Source organism: Coptis chinensis, chromosome 1 (assembly GCF_015680905.1).
Source record: "Coptis chinensis isolate HL-2020 chromosome 1, ASM1568090v1, whole genome shotgun sequence".
NCBI lineage: Eukaryota > Viridiplantae > Streptophyta > Magnoliopsida > Ranunculales > Ranunculaceae > Coptis > Coptis chinensis.
The window spans coordinates 803,941-820,673 of record NC_141456.1 but is presented as its reverse complement, the minus strand read 5'-3'; positions in this window follow the sequence as shown (position 1 = coordinate 820,673).

Below are 16,733 nucleotides of genomic sequence, written 5' to 3'. Positions count from 1 at the left end.
GTTTCAACTTCAAACATTGACTAGGTAAGCTGATAATTTGTGCATAAAGATGTTGGCTTACATCTTTGTTCTCTATAAATATCACTCCCGACATAATATAATTCTATAAATCAAAAGTTTGTACCGTTCAATTATCTCAACTCATTTTTGCATTCATGATTCCTACTTTCTTTGAAAATGTTTGCTGCTACAGTTATGATCCATTTAGCATCAAAGGGGATGGCTATGCTTTAGCATGTAATCATATAGAAAATAGATGTACAACCGTCTACAGTACAAAGGTTTTGCTCATGGAAGAAAGAAAAAGAAATTCATAATTGCCAATAATATATGAAAAAAATTAAGATTTAAGTAGTAGTCTTAGTAGTTAATATTTAGTCCATGACCCTCTCAACCAAAACTGACAAGCAAAACTAGAAGGCTAAGTAATTCAACCGTTCATTCAATCCAAGACTACTTAGCACATACTAAGATACAATAAACATGGATGTTGTATTGGGTAATGTCTATGACTACTTAGCATTATGCCACTCTTAGTACTTAGTAGAAATTAGGAAGTAGGAATAGTTTTGTGACTTAAGTGATTATTTGATTATTCCTCTTCTATTGTTGTTTGCCCCTATCCTGATTGCTAATTCAGTACTAAAGGCATGTATCTTTTTATATAATATACAGGCATATATCTTTTTATATAATATGTACCTTTATGTTTGATAATGACACATTGAGTCTCTTTGGCGCTAAGATTCCTAACATTTTAGACATCCTCTAGATGCTTTGCCTGGACAAGAGAGACACCTGAATTCACATTTTTTCCTTTTTTAATAATCTCTTTTTCATACACATTTATCATGAACTCCAGTTTAATATCGATTTAATATTAACACTCAAGTAGCAGGTCCAACGAGATTGATGCTATCAATCACATAATCTATGGGTTGATTTTCATACACTTTGTTATTTCTTTCTCTCTGCACCCATAGTAATATAGAATTGATTTTACGAGTGGTTATCAGTTGTATTATAGTGCACAGTTTCACATTGGTTTACAGTAAAAACATGCATTTAGTATATAATTTTGGTACAATGCATTGTCATGAGTTTAGTATGAATTCATATTCTCATACAGCTAACTGATATGAATGATAGATTAGCCCACTTGGTGTTAAGTGAGTTGTAGTTGTAAGAACACAAGACTCATTACTATTCTTTTTAAATGCAGATCTCACTCATGTATGGTGTGCTGGAGTTGAACTTAACTCAATCGAAAGAGAAGGTAAGGTTTAGACTTTCAGTAGATAGATTATATGATGGGTTTTCTGGCTAGCCTTTAACTCAAAGATTCTTCTAGCTAGAATTTTATGCAAATAAATGGGTGGAGATTGGAAATCAGGTTATTGTGCATTGTTTGTGGACTTTCTAAAGCTACTATCAGTTGAGATGATATCTCTCTTATCATGATTAAATCACAAATCAGAGATGAGATGCTTTACTAACTCTCATGAACTGTGGTTTTGTTGATATAGGTTTTAAACCTACCAAGGACATCCGACGTAACATCAACTCATCGAGTAAGAGCAAGCAAATAAGTAATTGTTCGTCGCAGAAATGAACGCGCAATGAAGGTAATTTTATTGGTACTTTCTCAAGAAATTGCATAAATGAATTTAAGTAGTTAATCCTATGACATGTGATACTCAACCAAAATAGAGTAGAATAAACATATATGGTACACACGACATATATTGATTTCATAACGTTTTAGCACTTATATACTTTCAGCTTCGACTTTTTGTATATATGTCTTCTTATCTATTTATTTTAGATTTACTTTGTTTTTTCCCAATCCATTATTATATATATAAGTGTTTCTGGGTAGTGTGTTAGTACTGAAATTGGCACATTTCATTCCTTCAAGCATATGGTATGCAGATGGAGAGACTATTGTGTGCAATGAATATAATTCGGTTATCGCTTAAACATATGGTATGTTTTGAGTATTCTATTCCTTGATTGTTGCGTTATATTTTGATAGTTTATATAGGTGAGGATGATAAAGATTGTTATTTAGGACAATAATAACCCAAAAATAAAAATAAAACCCTTCAAAAAAAAATAAGAAAAACATAAACCCTTCAAACAAAACAAAGTATACATATATTATAAGCAATGAATCATTAGATATCAAAATATGCATATATTATTTATTCAAGTGGACTTTAGGCTTTTGAGTCATTAGCTATCTATGTAGCAAGTTCGGCCATGACATACACCATAGTTTGGAGAAGCTTAAACTGGTCACAATTTTGCAATCAATATGTTTGACTTTGAGCCGGTGAGTAAAATACTTGAAGATACTAAGGTTTTTGGAAGAAGTGTGTCAACAGTTATTTTTTAGTACATTGTGCTAAATTCGTTCTGCGATAAGCCGATAATAAAGCGTCTCTAGATTCATTATTTGTTTCGCTTCAAGTTTTTCTTGAAACTCACCAATTTCTTAGAACTAAACTCTTTGAATGTAGTTTTTCTCATGGCGATTAAGAAATATATGTATAGCTTCGTCCTTTTTTAATCTTAAAATTTCTTTGCCATGGGACTTACATCAAGGTGCATAATTTCAGCCTCACCATGATTGTTTTTGCTCAGTTGCAACCTCACTATGTGTGATACGTATTATGATTTTTTCGACGTCATTTACATCTATTACAGTTGATCCCTGAAGTTTCATATGTATCTTTCTATTTCATATGTACATAAATCTATTATATATACCTACCACTGAGTTTCAAGTTATAGTGATTCGCAAGTGTATGAATAGAACAAATATTTCGAGTGATGATTAATTACTATTGTTAGATTCTTTACCTTTGCGTTACATTCTCTTACCCATTGTATATAGGCCAAACTTTATTATGTCATTTTTGTTTTATTTGTGTTAGTTGGCAACTTGGCATTTGGTTGACAATCACCTAAACGGGTTTTCTATAGCTACTCAGAATCGCAATTCTTTATCTTTGCAGTATGTTCTCTAATTGCGATCATGTTATTCTTTTCACCAATTCATGTTGTCATGGGTTTTATGGGTAATTTGTTTAATTTTACTTATGTTACCTGACATTAGGTTCGACAATCAACTTCTTGGCTTTTTATTGGCACTTAGAGTCCTATATATATATAGGTGAAGTTTTAGAATTTTGGACCAATCACAGCATAAAATAATAAAAAAGAAATAACCAAATCTTAAGCATTGCAGCATATGGTAGAGATTTCACTATGTAACTCAGCTAACTTTCTCATTTTTTATTCCTCTGTATATGTTTATATATCTAGCTTAGCTAACTTGTTGTATATCTATTTGATTCGAAATAAAAGGAATAGTCTTAAGGGTTTTTTGAATGTTGCAGGGTATGCATGTAGCAGTCATTCTCAAAAACTAAGACTCCACCATATCTAAGAGTTGCAGGGACCAAATCTAAGATAAATGGATTCAGCAACCATAGAGCAACGACTTGATAAGATTTTCCTTGAATGTATCTCTGTAGTCTCGAGATGATTTTAGCTGTGGTTCCCCATGTTCATAGAGAGACATGGGATTTTCTTAGAGCACTTTGGACAAACAATGTCACAGCCCGAATTTCTAAACAATAACAAACATCACTAGGTTCACTTGTTTAAAAACCCAGACTATGACGGAGGATACTACACATACAAACCCTAATAGCCATGTCATAAAAGAAACAACTTAAAATAAAATAATCCCAATAATTATCCGCAACTTCTTTATTAAGATAACATCCTTCCAAATAAAATATCAAACAAACTCTCAGAATAAAATTCCTCACTACCATGTTCTCATGCCATGAAAAAGGTAAACTACGTTATTACATCCTTCCAATAGGAATCAGACCTAAAAGAAAACTAACGGACTGCTCCAGGCAAGAATCCCAATCACACGCCGCGGTTCCACTGCCTTCCACCTATGTTCCCAAGAACACACCCACGTTGCCAAAACAAAGCAAACATGGGTTGACAAAATGGAATTTCTTTGGTATGAGTAGACTAACTACATATAAACATTTCAAACTTTACTTATCCAACTAACACTTTAAATCTATCATAACCTAATCATTCTCAGCTTGGAAGACAGGTAGTTCCGTCATCTCAACCGGCATAGTTTCCTCCCAAGCAAAACTCCCATTTTATTAACTTCCATTTTATTAACTCATTCTCCTTTTAATATCTAAATAATTGAATTACACTTACCGATATCCGCCGCTGTATAAGGGTAGGACCGCGTCCCTGCAAAAATATTATTAAGTCCTACCCTCCTGCAAAAGAAAGTTAGAACTTGTATATAACATATGTAGATATCCTATATGGATTCAAAAGTAAGCCCAAACACACTCGCATAATCAAATCAATTTCTCTTGTCAATTAATCAATTACTTTTCTTATACACCCACCCTTTAGTACCTACTCCACGATTTGCACTCCACACATTTGCCAAATCACACATTCCTGTGTGCCTCTCTCCCACCAAATACCACAATATCATAGCCATCTCTGGGCTTTCATACACATATTTCACAGCCTCTTTGGGCACAAAAACTCAGGTCATTCATGGCACATTCAATGAACACCTTAGGTCATTCCCGCCACATTCAAGGAATACCTATCATATCACTAACGGGCCATTCATGGCACATTCAATGAATGCCCTGGGTCATTCCTGCCACATTCAAGGAATACCCAATCCTACATTCCCGTACACTCAAGGAATACAACTAACCCGCAAGGCGAATACCTTAGTTCCTCTTTAGGGCAGTCAAACCATCTGGTCATTCATGGCACATTCAATGAATACCTGGGTCATTCATGGCACATTCAATGAATACCCTTATATAACGCTAACGGGCCATTTATGGCACATTCAATAAATGCCCACCTAACATATGACTTCATCAGTCATAAACTCAATTCCAAAACTTGAGGCGTGGAGAGTTCTAAAAGGGTGCGGTAAATTTTGTTTACGCATTATTGTACTTTATTGCATATATTATTTCAGAGAACGAAGGAAAAATCTTGATTCAATTATTTTTGGTTTACGCGTTATTAATTTCATGAATGTATAAGTGTCGTCACGTTGTGTATCGTAAAAACTGAAAAATCACAAAGCAGTAAATACACGTACACAAGTATATTTAGAAATAAGGTCTTAGCCTAAAGTCAAACACGTTAATAGTCCTAGACTTATCTTATTAGCCCGAATCATAATTTTAGGTAAAAGTTAAATTTGGGTAAACTGGTCAAAGTCAAGCCTGGTCAAAGTCAACAGTTAACTCTGGTCAACAGTCAACATTGGTCAACCATGCCTAAACTCCAAAAACCCAAAAGCCCAAAGCCTAAGGCCCATAGTCTAACTTAGGGGTGTAATACGGGGCGGGTCGGGTCAACCGCGGGTCAAATAGTAATGGGGCGGGGCGGGGCGGGTTGAAGTGTCATGTCTTAGTACCATCACCCGACCCGTTAGGTCAGCTTACAGGGCGGGTTTTAGGCGGGTCATCCGGGTCGGGTGGAAATTATCATTTTAACCCAATTTCACCCAGAAAAAACTTTCTAATTCTGCAAGTAATATATTTTCAATTCATAACATAGAGAAAAAAAATATAATTAATCAATTAAAAATAAACAAAAATAAAAAAACTTGAACTAAAACCCAAAACCATATCTGTAAATTTGAAACTTTTTTCTCGTGATTTATCATTTGTAAATTAATTATTTTTCATAGCACGATAAAATGAAGATGGGAGCAATGATCTATGGTACAAAATAATAAAATATAAACTAAAAAAATACGAAATTAATACAAAGATGAATGATTAATATTCTCCAAAATTCGAAAGTTGAATTTAAACTTTTGATATTTGCCCGATGTTCAAACTTGAATATTTGAAATTGATGTTGAACTCATAAGTTTGTGTTCATATCTCCCAAATTTCTACAAAAGTTAACAGAAAATATAAACAAAATACAAAAATATTAGAGTTAGAGTCTTGAAATTGTGCGGGTCAACGGGGTTGGGTCAACGGCTTTTGACACGGTGCGGGTCGGGTGGCTTGATGGGGTCGGATTTGAGCATAGAACCTACACCCATAGCCCGACCGCGTAAAAACGGTGGCGGGGCGGGGCGGGTCTGTTTTTGGGTCGGTGCGGGTTTGGGTGGCGGGTGAAGACCGGATACCCTACCGGATGATGGGTCAACGGTTTTTTTTTACACCCCTAGTCTAACTTAAGTCTAAAAAAATATAAAATCAAAAAGTTAAAACCTAAGCCCAACCCACGATTTTCGGGCCCAATCCCAAATCAGACTTTACTGTTCATCTTCTTCACTCTCCCATTCTCCAGCCACCACCGACCACCACAACAGCCACCACCGGCCACCTATAACTAAAATAACCCAGCGGTTTTCATCCTTTCTCAAACCCCTACACACCTATCCTAACAATTCATGATTTCATCATACTTCAAAAATCCAACCGACGCCATTGATGCTCTATTAAGCTCCAATCGTCCCCTCTCCAGTACCCACTCCACCACCAACACATCCACCTCAACCCAACAACAACTCCCAACCAAAATCAAACAACCAATCCTTTAAGCCACAAAAATCTGGACGGTTTGTTTCTTGCTTGAACGCCATCAATGGCTGTTCAAGCTTCACGGCACTCCCACTCTCAAACAATCTAAATACTTCACCACGCACAGTTTCACCACTCCACAACATATACCAACCCAACAACAGAAAAGTTCAGTAAAACTATACAGGACCGAATTCTAATGAAAAATAAGAAAAGGGCGTTTTGGGTGGGTTCAAGGTTTTGACAACCTCCGAACCCACAACTCTCCATCCAACCAATTCCTGAATACATAAATCGTCCAGTTCGTTCATAGCCAGCAATCACTTTAGATTTATTCCAAGTTATATATTAAGTTTACACTACACAGTATATCGTATTGGCTAAATAAAGCATCAAGTGAACAGTACCTCGTATCATAAAATCGATGGTAAACAAAAATAAAAAAAACGTAAAATATCCACTCACTATTATAAACCGAACAACTTTCCGAAAGCAGAAAACCCCCAAAGACTGAAGTCGACTGTCGCGCGAAACTGGACGATCTTTCTTGTTCAAACCCCTTTTTTTTCTCTCAGTAAAACTCTCCTTTTTTTTTTTTTCTAAATCTCTCTTTTTGTTTTTCCCTAAAAACTCTACGTGAGAAACCCCTATTTTCTAGTTTTTTAAAAACCTCCCCGAAAAACAAGGGTTTTAAACCTATCTACTTACTTACGGGCTTTTATCCGAAACTACTGGATATCCTATCTCTGTTTTATCTATTTCATTATTATCTTTATTATTCATATTATTATTATTATAGGAAAAGCAAAATAAAAGACGGGGTGTTATAAACAAGGTATGTGAAAACCCTAACTCAATTCTAACACTTTTCTATTTAAATTACTGATTTGCATTTGAAAACACGATGCACAACTCTTTTTCTCTCTTTGATTTGAAAATTGATTTTATTAAATTCGATTTTTTTTTGCTTTCACAATGAGCAAGTGTAGAAGAAAGGAGAAAATGGGTTGGAAGCAGCTCAAGTCATCAAGTTTGTTTCAATCTACCAGGGCTTCATTGTCGTCCTCCGCTTCAGCTTCATAGCGGAAAATAGTTGAACAACAAATTGGCTTTTGTAGCAACCCTTGAGAGAATGCAATATCCAGCTCATTGCTCTTATTTATATTTGGATTTCTAGCAAAGTATGATTAATGTAACCCCGCCGCCCTCCTCTTACGCTCTCTCACTAATTTCAGTTTATTTTCTTCCCTAGATTCACAATGCTTGCCCTTTGTCCGTAATGGGAGACAAGGTCATCAGGGAGCAACCTTTTACAATGCAAGATTTCATCGAAGTAGTTGATATATGCTTTGAGTTCTATTACGATTTCTCTTCACCAACGTTTACGCTTCGGCACTTCAATTTTAAATCTTATACTAAGGAACATGTATTCTATGCATAAACTTATACTGCAATAGAAGTTATTTGCTTTGGCTTAAATATATAATATTTCAAATCTATGGTAGGTATTTCCTTCAACAATATGGAATCGTCTTTTGATAGTAGGAAGAAGCGCAAGACGAGACGGTCGCTTGCTGCTGTAACATGGAGGTTTGATGGAATTTCACAACTATTCTTTCTCTTGGTTGCAATTGGTCAATTTCTATATATTTCTCTTTTGTTGATGTTTTCTTATGGTAATATATATTTTATTTGGTGGACGTCTGTTTTGTGTGTGTTATATGTCTGACATTTTGAAACTTCTACATGTAGAATGCACTAAGGTCTCATGACATAGGGATGCTAGAGTCGGGTCAGCTACTATAGAATTCAACATAATTCATATATGCCGAAAATTTGAAAAAAAATTATTACCCAAGGAACTCTTTTCAAACTAGGTATGTTCCTTTTTTACCCCTTAATTGATTTATGCGTGTTACGTGATGTTAGTCTATTTTAATTTTCATGTTTATGTATTCCATTTTTATTTTGTGTTTCTTTGGGATTAAGTTAAAGTTTTTAGTATGTCCTTTTCCTTTTCCTTTTGATGTGCGTTGGTCAACCTAAGTAGCTATGGTGATCCTCCAATCTCAATTACAAGATGATGTCAATCCGTCCGTTGGAAAATATTATAAACTGCAATGGTCAAACACCATGTTTAGACTACAAAGTTATATGCCTTGCATCCTTCAAAGGGACCATAGGTATGCAAAACCAGCATATAAGGGAAAAACAGTATGGATTTCCACTACAATACGTATTAGGTTAGTCATGAGAACTTCATAGCAAAGACATTTGATTGTAATGTATACAGACTAGATAAAAAGTGTCGTAAGATACCGAGAACAATACATTCCGGCAGTCTTATTTGGAATCTCACTGAAAATGATGTTGCCAACATGCAGTTTTTATTACATAAACTGTTGAAGGAATCGGATTTAGGGTAACCCAAATAAAACAACAACACACCCTTGGTCAAAACCAAAAAAAGAAATTCTTCTTCATTAAAGGTTTTCTCTATTATGTGGACACGTTACCCTCTCTTCAGCTAAAGTTCAAATTATATGCAGAGATTATTTCAGATTATTAGAAAAGAATGTATTGGTCACCTTTAGAGCTTTAATTACTTTTTTATTAGACAAAGGCAATGTGTATCATTCTTTTCTTGCGTAGGTTATATACACTATCAGTGCAACATTATTTACAATGGAGAGCAGTTTAGATTTCATCATGACTACAAAATAGGTCCTAAAACAGGGGATACTAAACTCTATTAATTTTTTACATTCCTGCATATATAAACACTTTGCATTGGATGTCTAATATGTTTTACTAATAGTGGAATAGGTTCTTTGTTTTCATTTTCTTCCATAGATAGTATGGTAATTCATGGAACGTAAACGGTGAACTACATGGAATGTAAACGGTGAAGGATGCTTTGAATGTCTCGACTTGCTGGTAGAACTTTCTAAGAGAAAAAGGACTTTTTAATGCAAGATGTTCTTAGATGGTTTAGTTGATTTGCAACAAAGTGACTCCAAATGCGACAAGTGAGCTGCTCAGACAATCAGGGCGATGAACTCTACGCACAGGCAGGAAGTTGTAAAATTGCCCAAAGACCGGACCGCCACTGGACTGCACATGGACCCACTATGCGGGCCTGCAAGATTGGATGAGTCATCAATCATGGAGCATGTCAAGACAAAAATGACAAATTATTGGTGCAAAGTTGACACCTTGCATGTAATTAATTAGATTAGGTGTTAATAGTGAAAAAAAGGCAAGGTGTCACTTTGTTTTAATGAGGTGGATAAAAATGAAGTAAATGTGGTTTGATGTTTCACGTGGGAGGAAATGAGATTTCTCTCAAATGGAGAAGAAAACAAAAGAAGGGGGGGACACTCCATTTACTCCCTTGACTTCTTTTCTTTACCTTGTATTATTTTAGTTCCTTAGTCATTTTGATTATTTAGTTTTTAGTTTTGTAAGAAATAGCTTGTAAGAGTTTTAATGGAGGAAACCTTGAGTTCCTCTTGAAAAATTCTGACTTCTTCATGTAAGTGAGTATATCAATAAATAGTTTTCTTATTTTCCTTCTCTCTATCTCTTTCTCTTTTTGCATTCCACACTTGTTTTAGTGTTCTCCCAAGGATCATGAGCTAACTTCCCTTTTTGGGGAGTTAATTTAACTCATGTGTGGGAAAATATTTGTTGTTGGTTTGGTAAGTTGTTTAGGAAGAACAACTAGACCTACATCCTATCCCAAAATGATAGTTGGTGTAGTGTCTAGTTATGAATCGAAGTGATGAGTTTAGAGATAAGTCATTGCTTAGTTCCACTTGCTAACATGTAGGAGCTTAGAGATGAGCCATACATGTTAGGGATCAAGTTTTCTTCTATTAGGACTTGTCTATGAGTCTAGGAAGAATAAAATGAACTTATTAAAATCAACAACAAAAATTATCTTCACATGAGGAGGATTAGCTCTCCACCTTTTCTTTAGTAAATTGTATTGTGTCTTAGTTGCATGATTTTGAATCCTATTGTTTTATTATTTTTTTAATGTTTGTGTAGGAAAGAAACCTAGTATTAGTATTAAACTTACTCACTAGTTCCCTAAGAGTAAAAATCAAGTTGTAAGTGGTCCTAGACTTTAGGTTGGTTTGAACCCCTACTCTTTCTAAATGAACACGAAGATCGTGAGTAAGGAAAAAAAAAATCTTTGAGTTCACACTTTGTTCAATAAGAGATTCAAATTTCTAAGATACGCAAAAGGGTAATATCACTTCTCTAATCCTAAGACACAAACAATAGGACTTTCTCTTCGTTTAAATGGCATCCTTAAACTAACATCCTTTTCCATTTAGCTTGCTTCTTTCATCTTAGCTATGCTTTCACCACATCTAAGACACAAACAGTAGGACTTTCTCTTCGTTTAAGTCTTTGTGAAGTTTGTCTCAACTTCTTTTGTGGTTTTGTATCAATGTTAATGATTATGTTATCTTTTTTGGACCTTTATAGCTGATGGATCATTTGTTATCTCTGAGGATTCATGGAACGAACCACTAGGATGTGGAACTGAGATCAGGTTGCATCTCAGAGAAGAAGTTGGGGAATACTTGGAGGATGATAAATTGAAAGTGAGTCGTAGCTGAAATATTTATTGTCTCGGTTTATTTATATTTTTACATGTTGTTATAATTGTCTTTGGGTTAGTTTCTTCCACCGTTTTTATAAATCAATAATTTAATCGTCCAAACATCAACGACTCTATTAACTTCTGCAGTTGTAGGATTCTTGGTTATAGTTTATTGTAAGTTGTGAATATTACCAATCATTAGATGATGATGAATTTGAAGCTCTAAAATATAGAAGGATCACTAAACTTTACTCTTACTTCTATTTTTTTTTTCGTTAGAAAGATCATCTTATGCTCTAGATATGATTTGCTTATGCTCTATGATTATCTTACCAGTGACAGCCTATATTCTCTCTTATATGGTAACACTCTAACAACTTTGTCCAGTATAATCGATTTTCAATAGTTTTATGCTTCCTAGGTATATTGGTTGTTAGTTTGTTGAGCAAGCCCTACATAACTAAGTGTAGTTAGTATTACGATGATTAGATAGTATGCTCACTATTTGAGAATGTATATGGAAGTTGTTTTTAAGAGTTGCCTCTTAGGCAGAGTGGATCCAAAATTTTGATGATATTGCACTCATTATTCTATGATTAAACAAATCATATTGAATTTGACATCAAATTTCACCTCCTTAAAAGTGGTAGTATGAAAAAAACAACTAGATGCTTTCTTAAATTTTTATCATTATTATTTTTTTCGTCATAATTTATTTATTTATTTATTATTATTTATTTTCCAATCGGAGAAATTCCAGTAGATGATAATTAATCACATTACAAGAATTTTGACTGTAGTGATTTCTCATTAATGTTTATGTTTTGTAGCTTTTGGATTTTTTACATAGCAATTGAACCAGGATTGCTTAAGAGAACTTGTTTTCTTAACTCTGGGATCATCCTGTAGCTTCCATCATAATCCCCAAACAATTCCTCTAATACTTTTGCTCTAGCATGCCATGCTGACCAATAACATTTGTTTCTGGATGTCTGAGGGCTTGAAAGTCTTATGATGTAGCGTGATTTGGTCTTCAAGTTCTTCCACAATAATGTTGGCATCAGCCATCTGGTTTGTGCTCAAGTGGATCAAAGATAACATGTATGCTCGGGAACAATTTTTCTCAACTTCATAGTAAACTCGTTTGGCTTCTTTCTAAAACATGCCATCCATGGGCACTCTTCTGCTTTACAGTAGGCTCTAATTCTATACCCCTCGTTTTTCGGTTTCCTAACTTCGAACTTATTGATAATACAATACTTTGTTAAGTACCTCCTACACTCTTGAATAGTTGGCCCCTCCATGCCCACTTCAAGAGCTAGTTCTACCTGTACATTGGTGTCACTGGTTTGTCTAGACTCATTATCCTCCTTATCATAAAGATTGGTTGTCTTGCTTGCAAAGTTTGCGAACTCATTTGTTGATGGTAGAAGAAATTCTTCATTCTCACTGTCAGACCCAGCACTATGATATTCTTCTTTTGGGCTAATGTTGTTGATGTCGATAGCAGGGGTGTGGATGCAAGATTCAACAATAGGGGAACAGTTACCATTGTATTTTTGGTTTTTGAGCAAAGTTAGGGAGGGGCTACAGCCCGGGTCAGCCAACTTATAGATCCGCCCCTGGTATCCGCCCAAAAAAATAAAAAAAAAAAACCCACGCGACACTACCAATGTCACGTGATACTACCACTGTCGCGCCGCATCCGCATCCGAAATTGCAAATTTGCCTCCACGGATGCGGTTAGACAGTTGATACCTCCACATTTGCCTCTAACTATAGGCAAAATGAGACAGTGTTTATATTTTAGGGTCATTCAAATTTTCAAATCAAAGTATTAGGGGCAATTTTGGTTTAGGTGGTATAACATCAATTAGACTTGAACCGTCAAATTATCACTTTAAATTCTTGGGGATTGGACTTTTGTATTGGTGATCGATTTTCATTTCTTTTCGAACAAACTGGGAATATGGGGAACCCTGAATAACAATATTCAAGTTTGCAAATTAGACAAATCAATGGAAGTATTCAAAACAAAATTCCTAAAACTTTTCAACCATCTGATTAAATCAAATGGAGTAATAGGCATTGGAAATGCCCTTACACCAAATGGAGTAATAGGCATAAGGAGTAACTATATATGGAGCATTGGAGCCCGTGAAAAAAACTAATTCATTCTTCAATGAAAAAATAGCCAAAGTGGATAACGTACTTTCCCGAAAAATTCAATTTGGGTAACATATTTTTTTTTCTCGTCAATTTGGATAACGTACTTATTAAATTTGTCATTCTAGGTAATCTGTTAACTTGCCATTCAAATCAACCTATGTGGCAGTCATTTTTACATGTGTAATATATCAATTTATGTTTAATTCAGTTAAAAAATGACTGCCACATCGGCTAATTTGAATGGCAAGTTAACAGATTACCTGGAATGACAAATTTAATAAGTACGCTATCCAAATTGACGAGAAACAAAATATGTTATCCAAATTAAATTTTTTGGAAAAATACGTTACCCACTTTGACTATTTTTTCTTCTTCAATAAACTAATTCATAAGGACTAATGACCATAACTGAATTTTGATTTTTTTTTAACAGTAGTGTCTTTCCAAACCAAACTGCTGCGTCTCTCCGAAAAAGTGCATTATTTTTTATAAAACTTGACCTCTCGTACTGCTCAAAATAATCAAAAGAAAAAAAAAATCATTTGCATGAATTCTTTTTTTGCATTCTCAATTTAGTGAGGAATCGGTCATCTCGACTTGATCGCTTAATCGGTCAATTTGATAATTTAATTGGTTGGTGAGAAAAATTTAAAAAATAGGTAAAAAATTAAATATTTAGCAATATTTAATGGCCTTACTTATGAGGGACCCAGTTGTAGAGTTACTCCTGTTGTACGCGCCAAAATCAGCTTTGGAAAAGCAAGGCCGAAAATATTGGTAATATAATGAAAATATTAGCGATCTTTATCGATATAAAAAAATTATTGGTAATATGGAAATATTTGATATTTTGGCACGAAACCTTTTTTAAAAGCAATATATCTTTCTATCGATGATATATCTGATACACTTGATATTTATCATTTGACTTTTTGACCAATTTTTTTTACTAGTCTATAGTATTTCCGATATATATTGTTATACATCTGCAATAATTCTAATATTTTTCGATATATGTCGATGATGCAAATATATTTTGACTAGAGACCAACAAAAAATTAATATCCTTGATATATTGATAAATATATACCGAAATTTGAGCACGGGATATTTTCAGCCTTGTTGGAAAGTTCTTATCCAAGTGTGTCATGATGCCTTGCCAAAAACTAATTGCTTCACAAATTATATTCAACAATCGAATTCATTTTTGCTACAATTTTCTCAATGCTTAGTAGGGGTGGGCAATGGGCCGGGTCGGGCTAGCTCGGCCCTAAACATTTAAAGCCCTTCAGATATTAGGGCCGGGTCGGGCCGGGTCACAAGTCTAAACCTCAAGCCCTGACCCTGACCTGACCCTAGCCCTCTTTAAAGGCTTTAGGGTCGGGCTTTAGGGCCGGGCCTATATATTTTCTTTTTTTTTACTACATCAGTTTTAAAACTCATTTATATTACAAAAATGTACAATAATCTACAAACTCAAAGTCCAACCAATCTAGTAATAATCCTATATAAGTCCAAAAATTTAAAATGCACATCCACAATCTAATGAACTGAAGTACATCGAGAGTTCGGAATTTGTTCTTCCTTGTACTCAAACCTCACTAAAATTACATTTAACATTGAAATACATAGACAAATAATTATATTATCATTTTAAAGGAAGAAGTAATAGATATAAAGAAGAAACATAATAGTTTTGGTTAAGGGTCATGGAAGTTGTTAAACTATTTGTAATATCATAAATTATTTCTATAATAGATTCAAACAAATATAATATTATCTTTCTTCTAATTTAAAAGTGATTCAAGCTTTGTATATGGAAATGAAAATATTGGCTTTTGAACAAGTGATGGAGAAAGGTTTGAGATTACAAATGTCATTTTTCTGACAAAGGTTGTTTTTTGGTTTCTATGTTACAAATGTCTGCTCTGTAATTTGCTTTAATGGTGTGGAAGGAAACCTTTAGTTTTAGACTTGGCTTGGATGTGAATAAAAATATATTTTATAAGAAATAAGTGAGAAAAGAAATTGAGAATAATAAGTTATGGACTTTTGACTTGATGATCAAATGAATAAAGTCTTATTTTTTATTAGGCTAGTGCTCATTGTTCTTCATGGCTGCTAAGTTGACAAGTTTTTGTTATATAAAACAAGTTATTGGAAGTACCCTTGGGTGTAAGTGATAAATTACAAAGGACAATGTTATTTTAATTGAAAATATTTAACAAAGAGTTGGACAATTATGGTATGTGTATTTATAGTGAAAGTATGAAACAGGGCCGGTTAGGGCTTGGTTAGGGTCGGGCCTATGTTTTAGAATCTTAGCCTAGCCCTGCCCTAGAAGGCATTAGTGGGCGGGGCCGGCCCTAAACTCTGTGAGGGCTTTAGTTGTGAGGGCTTTATAGGGCTTAGGGTCGGGTCGGTCAGGGCCGGGTTAGGGTCGTTAGGGCCAAATTCCCACCCCTAATGCTTAGTTTGTTTATGGCCAAATTAAAAATTGCCAAGTGGTCATTAATAACAGAAGAAACTATTGAATTCGTTTCTCAGGACAGTGAGTAAAAGATAGATTTAACTTTGTCAGCCTCGACAAATTTAACTTTGTCAGCCTCACACTGTTGTCAGTTACCTTTTCTATAACAGCAGGTGTTATGGGCAAATATCGTCAGTTCGATATTTCAGCCATAATTATCGATATTTTGGGTTATAGTTTGTATGTTGCAGGAAAGCAGGAAAAGGAAGGAAGAAGAAGAGGATGGACACATGTCAATATGGGATTAGTCAAAGCTATTCTGAGAGGACTATAAATAGACTAGAAAGAGAAAGATTGATTCATTCCAAAATCATTACACAATATCATTTGTGAGAAACGAGAGAAAAGAGAGAGAGTGAGAAAAGTGTAACCACCATTGTTACTCATCAATAATATTGTGTTTCCAGTTCAATTAAATCTTCATTTTCTCTTATCATTCTCATAAACTGTAAGTGATTGAGAGGAGTACTACATTGGCGCCGTCTGGGTTCAAAGACAAAGATCGTGAGTGTGATTTTTCGTTTTCTTTTTCTTTGGTTGAATCCATTAATTGAAGTTTTGGTTAGAAAGAGTAATCAAGATGCCTCCAAAGCGTGCTACAGCAAGTAAGGCAATGATGGTTAATGAGGGAAGCACTTCTCAGGCTATATCTAAGAATGAGGAGCGAAGAACTCGAAGATCCACTAGTAGGATGATAGAAGAAGCAGAGGAAATGCAAGAGAAAGAAGTGTCTTTAAAAGATTTGTTGAGAAGAATGAATAATTTAGAAAAGCAGAAC